General features: G+C 40.8%; 1 protein-coding gene across 6 annotated transcripts in view; it reads right to left on the reverse strand.

Moving 5' to 3' along the window:
* fars2 (phenylalanyl-tRNA synthetase 2, mitochondrial) overlaps positions 1–16,223 on the reverse strand; it is a 425,604-nt gene that overhangs the window by 310,184 nt on the left and 99,197 nt on the right. Inside the window, exon 1 of one of the 6 annotated variants that reach the window (XM_072283669.1) lies at positions 9,748–9,794. The exons of the other annotated variants lie outside the window; for them this stretch is intronic. The gene's annotated coding sequence lies outside the window, so the exon portion shown is untranslated. Of the gene's footprint in view, positions 1–9,747; positions 9,795–16,223 lie in introns of those variants that run through there. 6 annotated transcript variants of the gene reach the window in all.

Below are 16,223 nucleotides of genomic sequence, written 5' to 3' on the forward strand. Positions count from 1 at the left end.
ATAACAGTGGGTCAGGTGAAATTGTTCATTTGTAATATTTACAATAATTTGGAAGAGAATGTAATTGGGTGAGTTAGCAAGTTTGCAGATGACACCAAGATTGGTTTACTTGTGAACAGTGAAAAGGCTTATCAAAGAATATAATTGGATATAGATTAGTTACAGATAGGGACAGAGAGGTGGCAGATAAAGTTTAATCTAGGCAAGTGAGGGTGAGGTGCTTCGCTTTGGGAAGTACATTGAAAGGAGAAAGCAAACAGTTAATGAAAGGTGTCTTAATAGTATTGATTTACAGAAGGGTCTTGGGGTCTAAGTCCATAGTTCAATTGTTAATTAAGAGGGTAAGGTGGGTAAGGTGGTAAAGGTGGTGTATCGCATACTTCAAGATTCAAGGTCCATGTATTATCAAAAAATAAATAAACTAAACAACCTTGAGATTTGCTTGCTCACAGGTAGCCACAAAGCAAGAAACCCCAGAAGAACCCAACTAAAGAAAAGAAAGGAATGAAAATAAAAATAAAAGACCAACATTTGATGTGTAAGAGAAAAATTAAAAATATACAAGTCATGCAAATAACTGAAGCGAGCAACAAATAGTCATAGTTATACTTTATTGATCCCGGGGGAAATTGGTTTTCGTTACAGTTGCATCATAAATAATTAAATAGTAATATTTAAATTATGCCAGGAAATAAGTCCAGGACCAGCCTATTGGCTCAGGGTGTCTGACCCTCCAAGGGAGGAGTTGTAAAGTTTGATGGCCACAGGCAGCAATGACTTCCTATGACGCTCAGTGCTGCATCTCGGTGGAATGAGTCTCTGGCTGAACGTACTCCTGTGCCCACCCAGTACATTATGTACTGGATGGGAGACATTGTCCAAGATGGCATGCAACTTGGACAGCATCCTCTTTTCAGACACCACTGTGAGAGAGTCCAGTTCCATCCCCACAACATCACTGGCCTTACGAATGAGTTTGTTGATTCTGTTGGTGTCTGCTACCCCCAGCCTGCTGCCCCAGCACACAACAGCAAACATGTTAGCATTGGCCACCACAGACTTGTAGAACATCCTCAGCATCGTCCGGCAGATGTTAAAGGACCTCAGTCTCCTCAGGAAATAGAGACGGCTCTGACCCTTCTTGTAGACAGCCTCAGTGCTCTTTGACCAGTCCAGTTTATTGTCAATTCGTATCCCCAGGTATTTGTAATCCTCCACTATGTCCACACTGACCCCCTGGATGGAAACAGGGGTCACCGGTACCTTAGCTCTCCTCAGGTCTACCACCAGCTCCTTAGTCTTTTTCACATTAAGCTGCAGATAATTCTGCTCACACCATGTGACAAAGTTTCCTACCGTAGCCCTGTACTTAGCCTCATCTCCCTTGCTGATGCATCCAACTACGGCAGTCATCAGAAAACTTCTGAAGATGACAAGACTCTGTGCAGTAGTTGAAGTCCGAGGTGCAAATGGTGAAGAGAAGGGAGACAAGACAGTCCCCTGTGGAGCCCCAGTGCTGCTGGTCACTCTGTTGGACACAGTGTTGCAAGCACACGTACTGTGGTCTGCCAGTCAGGTGATCAAGAATCCATGACACCAGGGGAGCATCCACCTGCATCACTGTCAGCTTCTCCCCCAGCAGAGCAGGGCGGATGGTGTTGAACGCACCGGAGAAGTCAAAAAACATGACACTCACAGTGCTCGCTGGCTTGTCCAGGTGGGTGTAGACACGGTTCAGCAGGTAGGCGATAGCATCCTCAACTCCTAGTCGGGGCTGGTAGGCGAACTGGAGGGGATCTAAGTGTGGCCTGACCATAGGCCGGAGCAGCTCCAGAACAAGTCTCTCTAGGGTCTTCATGATGTGGGAGGTCAATGCCACCGGTCTGTAGTCATTGAGGCCGCTGGGGCGCAGCGTCTTCGGCACAGGGACGAGGCAGGACGTCTTCCACAGCACAGGAACCCTCCGGAGCCTCAGGCTCAGGTTGAAGACATGGCAAAGTACTCCACATAGCTGAGGGGTACAGGCTTTGAGCACCCTGGTACTGACACCAAACAACTTTCCGAACCAAAAAATGAGTCCTCAGATCTGAACTCTGGAGCAGCACAGAGTAGGCCCAAAGCCTCGCTTATTAGGTCATCATATTAGCAGACTTCATAGCCTCTGCGCCATGGAGATGACCATCACAGAGAACAAGCAAAATCGGCTCTCTTCCTAACTGACACCCTGTCTTTTCAGTTGATCTAGGCCAGCCCTTAAATGAAACAGCGAAAGGCTTCACACCCTGGAGAGAGGAGTGAAGACCGCAGACAGCAAGCAAAATTGGCTCTCACTCCAATCTGGGCTGGCGTTTAAACTGCCTAAACAGCGTATCATACATTGGATTAGGACCCAGGCACCGCTGCTGCGAAAGGCTCTGGGCCTACACCATGCCATCCAGTGACTCATTCCGGGTGCAGATTTCATTGCCCAGCCCAAAGCCGCTCTCAAGCTCTTCAGATCAACTCAGCACCCAGAGCAATGCAACCCCGCACCCAGGCCAGTGGACTGAGCATCAGAACTTGCCTTCTTTGGAAGAGGTACGGAGTATAAGAGTAAGGAGGTCATGCTGCAGATGTACAAAGCTTTAATGAGACGCAATATCGAGTATTATATTCACGTCTGGAAGGATGTGTAGACTGTGGAAAGAGTGCAGAGGAGGTTTACCGGGATGCTGCTGCTTGGATCTATGGGTATGAGCTATAAAGGAAGGTTGGACAAGCTTGGGTTATTCTCCCTAGAGCAGTGGAGGCTGCGGGGCAATCTGATAGAAGTTTTTAAAATTATGGGAATGCATAGATAGTGTAGATCGTCAGAATCTTTTCCCCACAGTAGAAATATCAAACACCAGACAACATGCTTCGGAGAAGTATAAAAGCCAGGTAAGGAAAATTGCAGAGAGTGATGAGTGCCCAGAATGAGTTACCGGGGTAGGAGCAGAAATAGGTAGGCTAGTGGAGTTTAACAATTTTAGGTAGATACATCAATATGAAGGGAATGGAGGAATCATATGGATGATACAAAGGAAGAGGACATTCAGTATAAAATGGCATCAAGATCGATACAACATTGTGAGGCAAATGGCCTATCCAGTGATGTAATGTAATGTATGTTAATTTTGTGAAATGAAACGAAACTAAAGGTGAGGTGCTGTTCCTCAAATTTATGCTGGGTAATTCTGGAGCACTGTAGGACAACTACAGACAAATCATAATGGAAGTGGGGCACACTATCAAAGTGCCAAATCAATGCAAGGTCAGACTGTCCTTGCAGTCTGAATGGAGATACAGTATTCTATAGTGTCATACATTCTACAATTTGTATCTCCAACATATAGGCAATTACATCGAAAGCATTAAACGTATCATAATATCGAAGATGTGCACGTGAATTGCTGTTTCAACTGGAATGACTTGATGGGGTCCCAGTTTAGTGAGAGTTATACAACACAGAAACAGGTCCTTCAGCCCACCATATACATGCCAACACATTTACCCATTTGCCTGCATTATGATTGTTTCCTTCTCTGCTTTGCCTATTTATATGCCTTTCAAAATACCTCTTAAATCATAGAAATTGTAGGTGGTAAAAAGGTAACTGTAACATATCTTGTGGATGCATGGGTAAATTTTGAGAAATTAAGTGGTCAGAGGAGACTAAAGAGCAGGCTTTGACTAAAAAACACTCAGATACAAAACCATGCATTGAAAGTACTAAACATCCTCTACTGCTGAATAATCTAAATTTCAATTTTTTAAAATTCACTTCCAAGATGCTGATGCTACTAGGTGAACTAGACTTTCTGCCCCATTCCAAGCACACAACACACATATTCCCAGAGTTTGGCAAGCAATTAACTATTGTGAATTAACAAATGGAATCCAATTCAAGAAAAACAAAGAAAGGTCTTCAAAAGATGAGAAAGAAGAGAAAACCACAGTAAGGCTGGGGCCTCCATCGGTCAGAGTTGACCAGGAATATTGCACCCTAGCTTCTAGCTATGCAGGCCTGGGCAGTATGATATGGAAAGCAAGCTGTTGCCCACGTAGTAAGCTCCCTCCTCTCCACACAACTGATGAACCCAAAGGAATGGCAAAAACCAATACAGTTTGCAACCAGCAGCATTGCAGGAATTGCCAGTCAGCATTAAACTCAGTGTAGGACTGCCTTGGGGACTCCAGCTCCGGATTTTTCTATCGGTTACTCCCGAAACCTTCCTCATGAGTGGGTGTCGCCACAAGGCAATGGAGGTTTGAGATAAGAGTTTTCCTTCTGTTAGATGAGCTGCCAATCATGGCTGATGTGCCCCATCTGCCCGAAGCGACTGGTTTTAAGGAGACAGTAACCTGCCTTTGCCAGCTGGTAGTGCTGCAGTACAAAATGTCATCATGCTGGTTACAGTATGTCTCCTTAGGTTTTAGAAACCAACTACAACTTCTGATTAATCAATGAAGGCAGGGGTTAATAGCATGCCTGTAGCAAAAAGTAGAGAATTTCTTGTTAAGGGAATTATTGTTTTCAAACATCATTGTGCTACTGATGTTTTCTAAATTCCATTTTAAATCAGCTTCAATTTCACCACAAGGATTAGCAAACATGAATTCACTTGCATCGAATAAAGATATAAAGGCATGCAACAGAGCTGTCATGATGAGAAATGGTGATACACCAGAACACCATGACCTGGTTGAATACACCTTGAGATTTACATGCAACTTGTAAATCTAATGCATCTGAAATATAAATGAATTCTTCAAACCATATTTTATAGCAGTCTGATATACTATCTTATACAGGTAACATAAATTTAATGTTTATCAACAAATGTCAAATGAAATATGGCCACTATTAGTAAAACAGATATACCTGTCACTGCAATTATTCAAATGATCAAGCTGTTTCGTGATGTAGTAATTTTAGTTGATCATACCCTCTCACAGCCCTGGGTTTCTCGGAAAGGATTCTGAATTGACCAAGTGACATAAAGCTATAGCAGAATCTTGATCTTAAATGCAAACATTTATCCCTTTGAACACAAGGACGTTCAGAATTTCAACAGTTATCTAAATGCAGAGGACCAGCACTTGCCGATATATTCTAGATACCACTGCTAGTGCACTTCATGTGGTGTGGAGCCCTCATTTTTGAAGTTCTGAAGCACTTATATGGGGTGGGGGGAAGAGATCTATTTACATGAACCCTGTTATACTGTTGTAAGGAATAGCACTAAAAGCAAGTTGAGTCACATTTTATTAAATTATTGTATTTGCAGCAATGTTTTTAAGTAATGAAAAGTATTTTAAATTATTAGGTGATCTTTAACTTGGATAATTAGTAACTAGAACTTTATCTTTAATTTCTAATAATTTTCAAACGAATCTGATTGTCTGAGGATACGTCACAGGTATCTCACCAACTCTATGTCAAGGCCCATTTGTTAAATGATACTGCTTAAAGCATTGTTGGTTGGGATTAAGATTCCCTCTGCCAGCAAGTTCCACCTTCCAGATTTGAATTAGGATAAGTGAGGGGAATGAGAGATCAATGCAGCAAGTACAGCAAATTCTGTACCAATATGTTTAAAACTGCAACTAAAAATGTTTTTTTTCTTAATTCAAACCTAAGTAAACACAGACAACTTGGAAATGGCCCAATAAGTGTAGATTTGTTGGACAATGGCAATCTGTAAACACAAGGCAGCCTTGACATTCAATGGCACTTATCCTTGACATTCAACGGCATTACAATCACTGAGCCCCCATCATCATATTCCTGTAGGTTCACCACTGACCAGAAACTGATCTGGATCAGACATAAATACCATAGCTAAAGGAAAAGGTCAGAGACCTGCTATCCTTTAGCAAGGGACGCCTCCTGATAACCCAATGCCTTTCCATCATTTATGAGGTCAGTTACATGACGGAATACTCAACTCCATCGCATCCACATTGGCTATCAAGTACCCATCTACATTAAAATCTTATTGAATAAAACATGGCCCTTACCCTGCTAAGTGCCTTGCTGATTCAAGTGTTTGTTTGGAAATTTTGTAAAGACCATAAAACTCTGCTTTAACCATCCTCTCAGCAGTTCATTCCATGCTCCAATATTTATATACAGTGGCATGCAAAAGTTTGGGCACCCCTGGTCAAAATTTCTGTTACTGTGAATAGTTAAGCGAGTAGAAAATAAGCTGATCTCCAAAAGTCATAAAGTTAAAGATGAAACATCCTTTTCAACATTTTAAGCAAGATGAGTGTATTATTTTTGTTTTGTACAATTTTAAGAGTGAAAAAAAGGAAAGGAGCACCACGCAAAGGTTTGGGCACCCCAAGAGATTTGAGCTCTCCGATAACTTTTACCAAGGTCTCAGACCTTAAATAGCTTGTTAGGGTTATGGCTTGTTCACGGTCATTGTTAGGAAAGGCCAGGTGATTCAAATTTCAAAGCTTTATAAATACCCTGACTCCTCAAACCTTGTCCCAACAATCAGCAGCCATGGACTCCTCTAAGCAGCTGCCTAGCACTCTGAAAATTAAAATAAATGATGCCCACAAAGCAGGAGAAGGCTATAAGAAGATAGCAAAGCGTTCTCAGGTAGCTGTTTCCTCAGTTCGTAATGTAATCAAGAAATGGCAGTTAACAGGAACGGTGGAGATCAAGTTGAGGTCTGAAAGACCAAGAAAACTTTCCCAGGGACCTGCTCGTAGGACTGGTAGAAAGGCAAATCAAAATCCCTGTTTGACTGCAAAACGCCTTCAGGAAGATTTAGCAGACTCTGGAGTGGTGGTGCACTATTCTACTGTGTAGCAACACCTGCACAAATATGACATTCATGGAAGAATCATCAGAAGAAAACCTTTCCTGCGTCCTCACCACAAAATTCAGTGTCAGAAGTTTGCAAAGAAACATCTAAAAAAGCCTGATGCATTATGGAAACAAGTCCTGTGGACTGATGAAGTTAAAATAGAACTTTCTGGCCGCAATGAGCAGAGGTATGTTTGGAGAAAAAAGGATGCAGAATTTCATGAAAAGAACACCTCTCCAACTGTTAAGCATGGGGGTGGATCGATCATGCTTTGGGCTTGTGTTGCAGCCAGTGGCACGGGGAATATTTCATTGGCAGAGGGAAGAAAGAATTAAATTAAATACCAGCAAATTCTGGAAGCAAACATCACACAGTCTGTAAAAAAGCTGAAGGTGAAAAGAGGATGGCTTCTAAAACAGGATAATGATCCCAAACACACCTCAAAATCCACAATGAACTACTCAAGAGGTGCAAGCTGAAGGTTTTGCCATGGTCCTCACAGTCTCCCGACCTAAGCATCATCGAAAATCTGTGGATAAACCTCAAAAGAGCAGTGCATGCAAGACGGCCCAAGAATCTCACAGAACTAGAAGAATGGGCGAGAATCCCCCAAGCAGGAATTGAAAAGACTCTTAGCTGGCTACAGAAAGCGTTTACAAGCTGTGATACTTGCTAAAGGGGGTTGTTACTAAGTACTGACCATGCAGGGTGCCCAAACTTTTGCTTCGGGCCCTTTTCCTTTTTCGTCATTTTGAAACTAAAAGATGGAAATAAAAAAGTAATCTTGCCTAAAATATTAAAGAAATGTGTCATCTTTAACTTTACGCCTTTTGGAAATCAGGTCATCTTTTACTCGCTTAGCTGTTCACAGTAACCAGCCTCCGGCCCTTTGAGCCACACTGGGCAGCAATCCCCTGATTTAATCTGAGACTAATTACACCCAGAACAATTTATAATGACCTATTAGTTTATCAACCGGTACATCCTTTGACTGTGGGAGGAAACCAGAGCTCCCGGAGCAAACCCAAGCAGTCACAGGGAGAACATAAACCTCCTTACAGTCAGCAGCGGAAATTGAACCAGAGTTACAGGGAGAACATAAACCTCCTTACAGTCAGCAGCAGGAATTGAACCAGAGTTACAGGGAGAACATAAACCTCCTTACAGTCAGCAGCGGGAATTGAACCCAGTTTTCCTGTACTGTAGAGCATTGTGCTAACCACTATGCTACTGTGCCACCCCAATATAGAACAGCACTGGAACAAGCTCTTTGGCCCACAATGACCCTCCAACCACCCTCTGAGTGAAATAAAATATATCCTCTAAAATATATAAACATGTTACTGCTTACCTTAAGGTTATACCTTAAACCTATAACCTTTAGTTTTGACACCACTGCTGTGGAGAAACGTTTCCAAATGACTGTCATATTTATGCCCCTTCATCACTTTGTGTACCTGTTTCAGATCCCCTCCACCATTTCTGTATCCTTTTTAAGACTCTGGTTATATTGTCTCAGTAACATCACTGTATACTTCCCTTCTCTCAGAAAGACAACTTGTCAATTTAATGGAAAACAAATGAAACAGAAAATGCTTGAAGAACTAACAAGTATCATCTGAGAAAAGAGAAGACAGTCAATGTTTTGGTTGAATTTATTTTCCTGTCCATACAGATCCTTTCATTCCATGGAGGTCAATCCTGACAACCCTATTTATGTAGGGTCTTTTGGAAATCAATATACAGATATACCACAATAACCACGTTTCTCTCATCAACCCTCTCTGTTACTTTATGAAAAACCCTATCAACCCAGTCAGATGCTATTTGCCTTTAAAGATCCTTGCTGTTTTTTTTCTCATCAATCCAAGATTAAACTGCATGGTCTGTTTTTTGGAGGATATAGGGCTTGCAATATCCTGGGCCACAGCCCACCCTAAAATCTTTTGATGTTTGAAAAATTATAATTGGGGGCTCGATAATTTCCTCCCTTGCTCCCTTCAGCAATCTAGGACCCATCCCTTGTTACTAGGGTTTTTATGTGCAGGTAGACTTTTTAGTATTCTTTATCTACTTCCGCTACATTTTCTTTTGCCAATTTTCCAGCAACATCCTCTTCGCTAATGAAGACTGATGTAAGGAACTCATTATCATCTTAGCTATGCCCTCTGCTTCCAAGGATGAATTTCCATTTTGGTCTCTGATCAACACACATTATCACTTTCCTAGTTTCCATTCATACGCCTACAGAATATTTTTGGATATGTTTTCTGTCAGTCTTTTCTCATGCTTGCTTTGTCTTTCTTATTTTGTTTTTTGTTTCCCCTCTGAACTTTTGCAATCATTTTTTATTTATTCATTTTCAGGATCTGCCCTTCCTTAATTATCCCCGAGCATGATAATGAAGCCCCTTCTTGACCTACTGGAATTTTCTGGTGGAAAGCACTCCCACACTGCAGCAGATGAGGGTGTGCCAGGATTCAGGCTCAGTGACGATGAAGGAACACTGATCTATTTCCAGGTTAGGATGTTTTGTAACTTGGAGGGATACAAGTAGGTTTTGGTGTTCCAATGTACCTAAAAGCCTAGCTTTTGTTGGTGAGAGAAGCTACAGGTTTGGTTCTCAGTTACCATCACACATCTGGTCATTTACAATTTTACAGTCTCTCAGAAGTCTGTTAATTTGTGGGTTTTTTTTGTAATTCTGTTTATTTTCTTGGTTACCTGGGAAGCTATACCTCTAGTTTCCCCAATGTACCCAGAGAGTAGCTGAAATATTGCCACTTAAAGGAACCCAGTGTTCAATTACAATTTTCCCAAACTTTGATATCAAGTTACACGAGCCAAAGTAAAACCATTCTCGTCTCTTGAAAGCAGTCCTTCTACAAATAATTATTTTTACCTTGGAGTGGTCAATGTCCTTTACTACAGATACTCTTAAGGTTTTCCTTGGCACCTGTGATGGAGACCTCAAATCCATTCATCACCCGAGATAACATGGAAATGTGTTCTATAAACATATTTAAACACTGCTATAAATACTACTAAAATTATACAGAACTATAAAAATTAAAATATTTTACATTTGCTATTACAATTTTGGAAGACAAGGTTATATATGTGTTGTAGGAAACAAAGTGTGTATTTCTGGGAATGATGCATTTAAAAATGTAGCCAGTGGCCTTTTATTTCAACTGATTAGGGGAAACATGCAGGGTATACTCAAAGGATCAACTTCAATATTTCTAGTGGGTTCAGGTTCATGCTTCTAGGGAGAAAAAAATCAATAATATAATTAGCGAGCACTGACAATAAAAGAAGCAAGTATTTCACATAAATGATTGAATATCTGTAGTGAGGACTGTTGAATTTTGTCAATTTCTTCTAACATTTTAATTTGTTAGAACACTATGCTGCTCCTTTAATTTTGGACATTTAAGCCATGTTATCTGTCATTAGATTAGACAAAATATTTAAAGTAAAGCTTTGGTTTCTGCATAAAGAACTACATCTATCTCTACCCTTGCCTTGGACACACTTGTGCTGTTGGTAAAAGCAATCATGAAGTATTAATAAGCATGCCATTTATCAGGAAATTTTGATGGTAGTTGTGTCAGGAGAAAAAAGGTTTTCCATCAAATGAGAACTCTGCAACCAACCTGCGTGGTATAAGCCCTTTTACTTTGACTGGCATGTCAGTACATTTTAAACATTTTGCTAACACTCAGAATTAACTTACATCATTATGAACAATATAATTCATGAGGTGCATGGATTACAAAGAGAGAAAGATTATAAATCAGTAATTTCATCAAGGTAACCCAAATAAAGCTCAGAAGCCCCAAATGATATTAACACTCAGAAACACACACAAAATGCTGGAGGAACTCAGCAGCCAGGCAGCACCTACAGAAGAGAGTACACAGTTGACGTTTCAGGCCAAGACCCTTAATCAGGACCCTTCATGAGTGAAAACCATGTGTGGTTTTCACTTTTGCAAACGCTGATTGTAATCAGATTTGATCATCCACGTGTGTAACATTAATGTTTCAGGACTTGAGGTTTGACGGTATGTCATAATGGATAAATGCATCACCAAAAACCCAATTATGCCATCCAACAAAGTACAGCATTTTTAGGGATTTATTTCAATAAAGAAAGAAGAATAGTCATTCAACTGATTATGAAGATTTCATTAGTCAGGATGTTAAATAGCACAAAACAGCAAAGGTTTCCTCTAAAAGCAATTACTAGTTTCCCAGATTACACTCAAACTTACACAGTTTAGTGGCTAAGAACGATCAATGCAATTACAAAATCCAGGAAGTAGCTACAATAAAATTTAAGAAATGAATTTACTCAGAATCAATTCTACTTAGTTTACCAGCAAGAACAGTACAGCAGAAATCCTTGACAGTATACCCTGCAAGATTAACAAAAAAAAGGAGCATTTTTTGGAAAAGGTATTTTTCCACATTTACTGCCTTCTCCTATATAGAGAAAATTGAACTACCATCTTGAACTACTGCAAGTCATGCATTAAAGGCACTCAGAGTCACAGATTAAAAAAGGAATATAGCATGGAACAGGCCCTTCGGTTTAATTCAGCCATGTTAACATGACCAATATAAGCTTGTAGCATTTGATCAAATTTGGCCTGTAAGCTTCTCCTGTGCAAAATAGAGTACATATTAGTTTTGATATTACCAAATGGATTACAAGGTCATTTCAGAGTTAAAATTGTTGAGTGTCATGAAGATAAGGATATATAGGGATAAGAGAGATACAGCATGAAAGCAATCCCTTTGGGCTATCAGGCTAACCATCAGCCATCTAATTGCACTAATCGTATGTTATTTTAATTTTTGTAACATTCACATCAACTCCCTCCAAATTCTACCACTCTCCTACACACTTAAGGGCAATTACCAACCCATATACGTTTGGGATGTGGGAGGTAACATAAGAAATAGGAACAGCAGTAGGCCATCTGGCCCACCATTCAATAAGATCATGGCTGATCTGGCCATGGACTCAGCTCCACCTACCTGCCTTTTCCCCATAACCTTTAATTCCCCCACTATGCAAAAATCTATCCAACCTCGTCATAAATATATTTACTGAGGTAGCCTCCACTGCTTCATTGGGCAGAGAATTCCACAGATTCACCACTCTCTGGGAAAAGCACTTCCTCGTCATCTCCATCCTAAATCTACTCCCCCGAGTCTTGAGGCCAAGTACCCTCATGCTAGTCTCACCTACCAGTTTCACACTACTTTCTCACCTACAACTTTCCTGCCTCTATCTTATCTTTAACTTTCATAATTTTATGTTTCTATAAGATCTCCTCTCATTCTTCTGCATTCCAGCGAGTACAGTCTCAGGCGACTCAATCTCTCCTCATAGCTTAACCCCCTCATCTCTGGAAACAACCTTTTGAACCTCCTCTGCACTACCTCCAAAGCCAGTATGCCCTTCCTCAAATAAGGAGACCAGAATTGCACGCAGTACTCTGGCCTCACCAGTACCCTGTACAGTTGCAGCATAACCTCCCTGCTCTTGAATTCAATCCCTCTAGCAATGAAGTCCAACATTCAATTTGCTATCTTGATAGCCTGCTGCACCCACAAACCAACCTTTTGTGATTCATACACAAGCATTTCCATCCCTCTGCACAGCAGCATGCTGCAATTTTTTTACCATTTAAATAATAATTTGCTGCTTTATTTTTCCTTCCAAAGTGGGTGACCCTGCATTTACCAACATTCTACCTCATCTGCCAGACCCTTGCCCACTCACTTAACCTATCTATATCTCTCTGCAGACTCCCTGTGTCTTCTGTGCAATGTACTTTTCCACCGACCTCCATGGCACACCCTTCATCACTGATTGCCAACCACAGTAACACCCATGTATCCCAACACTCTGCTTTCTATTAGCTAACAAATCCTCTATCCATGCTAATACATCATCCCCAACTCTAATCATCCTTATCTAATGGATAAGTCTTTTATGCAACACCTTATCGAATGCCTTCTGGAAATCCAACTAAATAACGTCCACCTGTTCCCCAATAGCCACTGCGCTCATTATATCCTCAAATAACTCTAGTAAGCTTGTCAAACAGGACTTGCCTTTGCTGAATCCATGCTGCATCTGCCTGATGGATCCATTTCTTTCCAGATGCTTCATTATTTCTTCTTTAATGATAGCTTCAAGCATTTTCCCAATTACAGATGTTAAAATAACTGGCCTATAATTACCTGCCTTTTGCCGACATCCTTTTTTGAACAGTGGCGTGACATTCGCCTTTTCTAATCCGCCAGAACCCGGCCAAAGTCCAGAGAATTTTGGGTAAATTATCACCAAAGCCTCTACTATAACTTCTGCCATTTCTTTCTGTACCCTGGGATGTATTCCATCAGGACCAGGGGACTTACCGATCTTCAGGCCTATAAATTTGCTCAGCACTACCTCTTTAGTGATAGATATTGATCAAGGTCATCACCTCCCAGCACATCCATAACATCTCTTCTTGGCATCCTTCGACATGTCCTCCACCATGAAGACCAACACGAAATAGTCATTCAAAGCCTCTGCCATTTTCTCACTATCCAATATCAATTACCCCTTCTTGTCCTCCAAGGGACCTACACTGATTTTCCACTTTATATAATTATAAAAACTTTTACTATCCATTTATATATTTTTGTTAGTTTATTTTCATAATCTAGCTTCCATTTCTTTATCGCTCTCTTAGTGGTTCTTTGTTGCTTTTTAAAGTTTTCCCAATCTTCCAGTTTCCCACTACTCTTGGCGACTTTGTATACACCAGCTTTTAGTTTGATGCCTTCTATTATTTCTTTAGTAATCCAAGACTGGCTCTCCTACCCTTACTGTCCTTGCTTTTAACTGGAATATACTTTTGTGGAGTACTGTTAAAAATCTCTTTGAAAGTCTTCCACTGTTCTTCAACTGTCCCACCATATAGCTTGTGTTCCCAGTCTGCACTAGCCAAGTCCTCCCTCATTGCACTGTAGTCTTCATTGTTTAGGCAGAATATGCTGGTTTTAGATCAAACTATTGCACTTTCAATTTGTATGAGGAATTCAAATCACCCTTGCCAAGAGGATCTTGTAGTTACAAGATCACTAATTTTACCTGTCTCATTGCACAGGACCAAACCTAAGACAGCACGTTCCCCTGTAGGTTCAGCAACATGCTATTTAAGAAAGCCATCACGGATGCATTCTGTGAAGTCCTCCTCAACCAAGCCTGCCTCGACCAACGTGATTCACCCACCCTATGTACAAGTTAAAGTCCCCCATAACAACTGCTGTTCCATTCTTACATGCCTCAGATATTTCTCTGTTTATTGCCTGCGCCACTGTAATGTTATTATGGGGGCCAATAGACAACTCCCACCAGTGATCTTTTTCCCTTTACTATTTCTAATCTCCACTCGGATGGATTCAACATTCTGCTCCTTAGATCTTGTATGGACTGTCATTATCGCCATGATCTCATCTTTAATTAAGAGTCTTACCCCACCTCCCTTACCTTCCTGCCTATCCTTCCGTATTACCTATGTCTACAGGAAGTCCATGTGGTCATGGAGAAAATATGCAAACTCCACACAGACAGCAGCTGAAGTCCAGATTTAACTTTGGCGTCCAGTCCTCTGAGGCAGCTCTACTGGCAGCACCACAGTGTCACTATTTTCATGTAGACTAGACTTAGTAAGGAAAATGCATGTTCTTTCCTAAACATCAGTACACCAGATAAGTTGTTACAATAATCAAGTGGTCTCATGGTGATCTTTATAGATAATCAACTTTACTTCCCAAATTTAATTTCCCATTTGTAATAACTGGATTGGAAAACATCACTAAATCATAAACCCACTGCCCCCTAGGTTAATGGTTTTGAACTGCAAATGAGAGTTATGTTATCAGATAGGAAAATAAAGTTAAGGCCAACAATCAGCTCAGCCACAATCTTATTGAATGGCAGAGCTCTTTATCTTGTCATTTCATGCTCTCATTAGTTACTGCTATTTATTTATAGTTGAAAGCTCTCTTCTATGCTCCTGCTGTTTCACCGATCCTGTTTACAGTTACCATTCTATAGATATGCTAAGTATGCCCACAGGAAAGAAAATCTCAGGATTGTATGTGGTGACATGTGCAGTGGCATGCAAAAGTTTGGGCACCCCTGGTCAAAATTTCTGTTACTGTGAGTAGCTAAGCGAATAAAAGATGACCTGATTTCCAAAAGGCATAAAGTTAAAGATGCCACATTTCTTTAATATTTTAAGCAAGATTACTTTTATTTCCATCTTTTACAGTTTCAAAATAACAAAAAAGGAAAAGGGCCCGAAGCAAAAGTTTGAGCACCATGCATGGTTAGTACTTAGTAACACCCCCTTTGGCAAATATCATAGCTTGTGAATGCTTTCTGCAGCCAGCTGAGTCCTTCGATTCTTGTTTGGGGGATTTTCACCCATTCTTCCTTGCAAAAGGGCAAAAGGCTTCTAGTTCTGTGAGATTCTTGGGCCGAATTGCATGCACTGCTCTTTTGAGGTTTATCCACAGATTTTCAATGATGTTTAGGTCAGGAGACTGTGATGACCATGGCAAAACCTTCAGCTTGCACCTCTTGAGGTAGTTCATTGTGGATTTTGAGGTGTTTAAGATCATTATCCTGTTGTATTAGCCAACCTCTTTTCATCTTCAGCTTTTTTACAGATGGTGTGATGTTTGCTTCCAGAATTTGCTGGTACTTTAATTGAATTCATTTCTCCCTCTACCAGTGAAATGTTCCCCATGCCATTGGCTGCAACACAAGCACAAAGCATGATCGATCCACCCCCATGCTTAACAGTTGGAGAGGTGTTCTTTTCATGAAATTCTGCATCCTTTTTTCTCAAAACATACCTTTGCTCATTGCGGCCAAAAAGTTCTATTTTAACTTCATCAGTCCACAGGACTTGTTTCCAAAATGCATCAGGCTTGTTCAGATGTTCCTTTGCAAACTTCTGACGCTGAATTCTGTGGTAAGGACGCAGGAAAGGTTTTCTTCTGATGACTCTTCCATGAATGTCATATTTGTGCAGGTGTCGCTGCACAGTAGAACAGTGCACCACCATTCCAGAGTCTACTAAATCTTCCTGGAGATCTTTTGTAGTCAAACGGGGGTTTTGATTTGCCTTTCTAGCAATCCTAAAAGCAGTTCTCTCGGAAAGTTTTCTTGGTCTTCCAGACCTCAACTTGACCTCCACCGTTCCTGTTAACTGCCATTTCTTAATTACATTACAAACTGAGGAAACGGCTACCTGAAAACACTTTCCTATCTTCTTATAGCCTTCTCCTGCTTTGT

This window comes from Mobula birostris, chromosome 19 (assembly GCF_030028105.1).
Source record: "Mobula birostris isolate sMobBir1 chromosome 19, sMobBir1.hap1, whole genome shotgun sequence".
NCBI lineage: Eukaryota > Metazoa > Chordata > Chondrichthyes > Myliobatiformes > Myliobatidae > Mobula > Mobula birostris.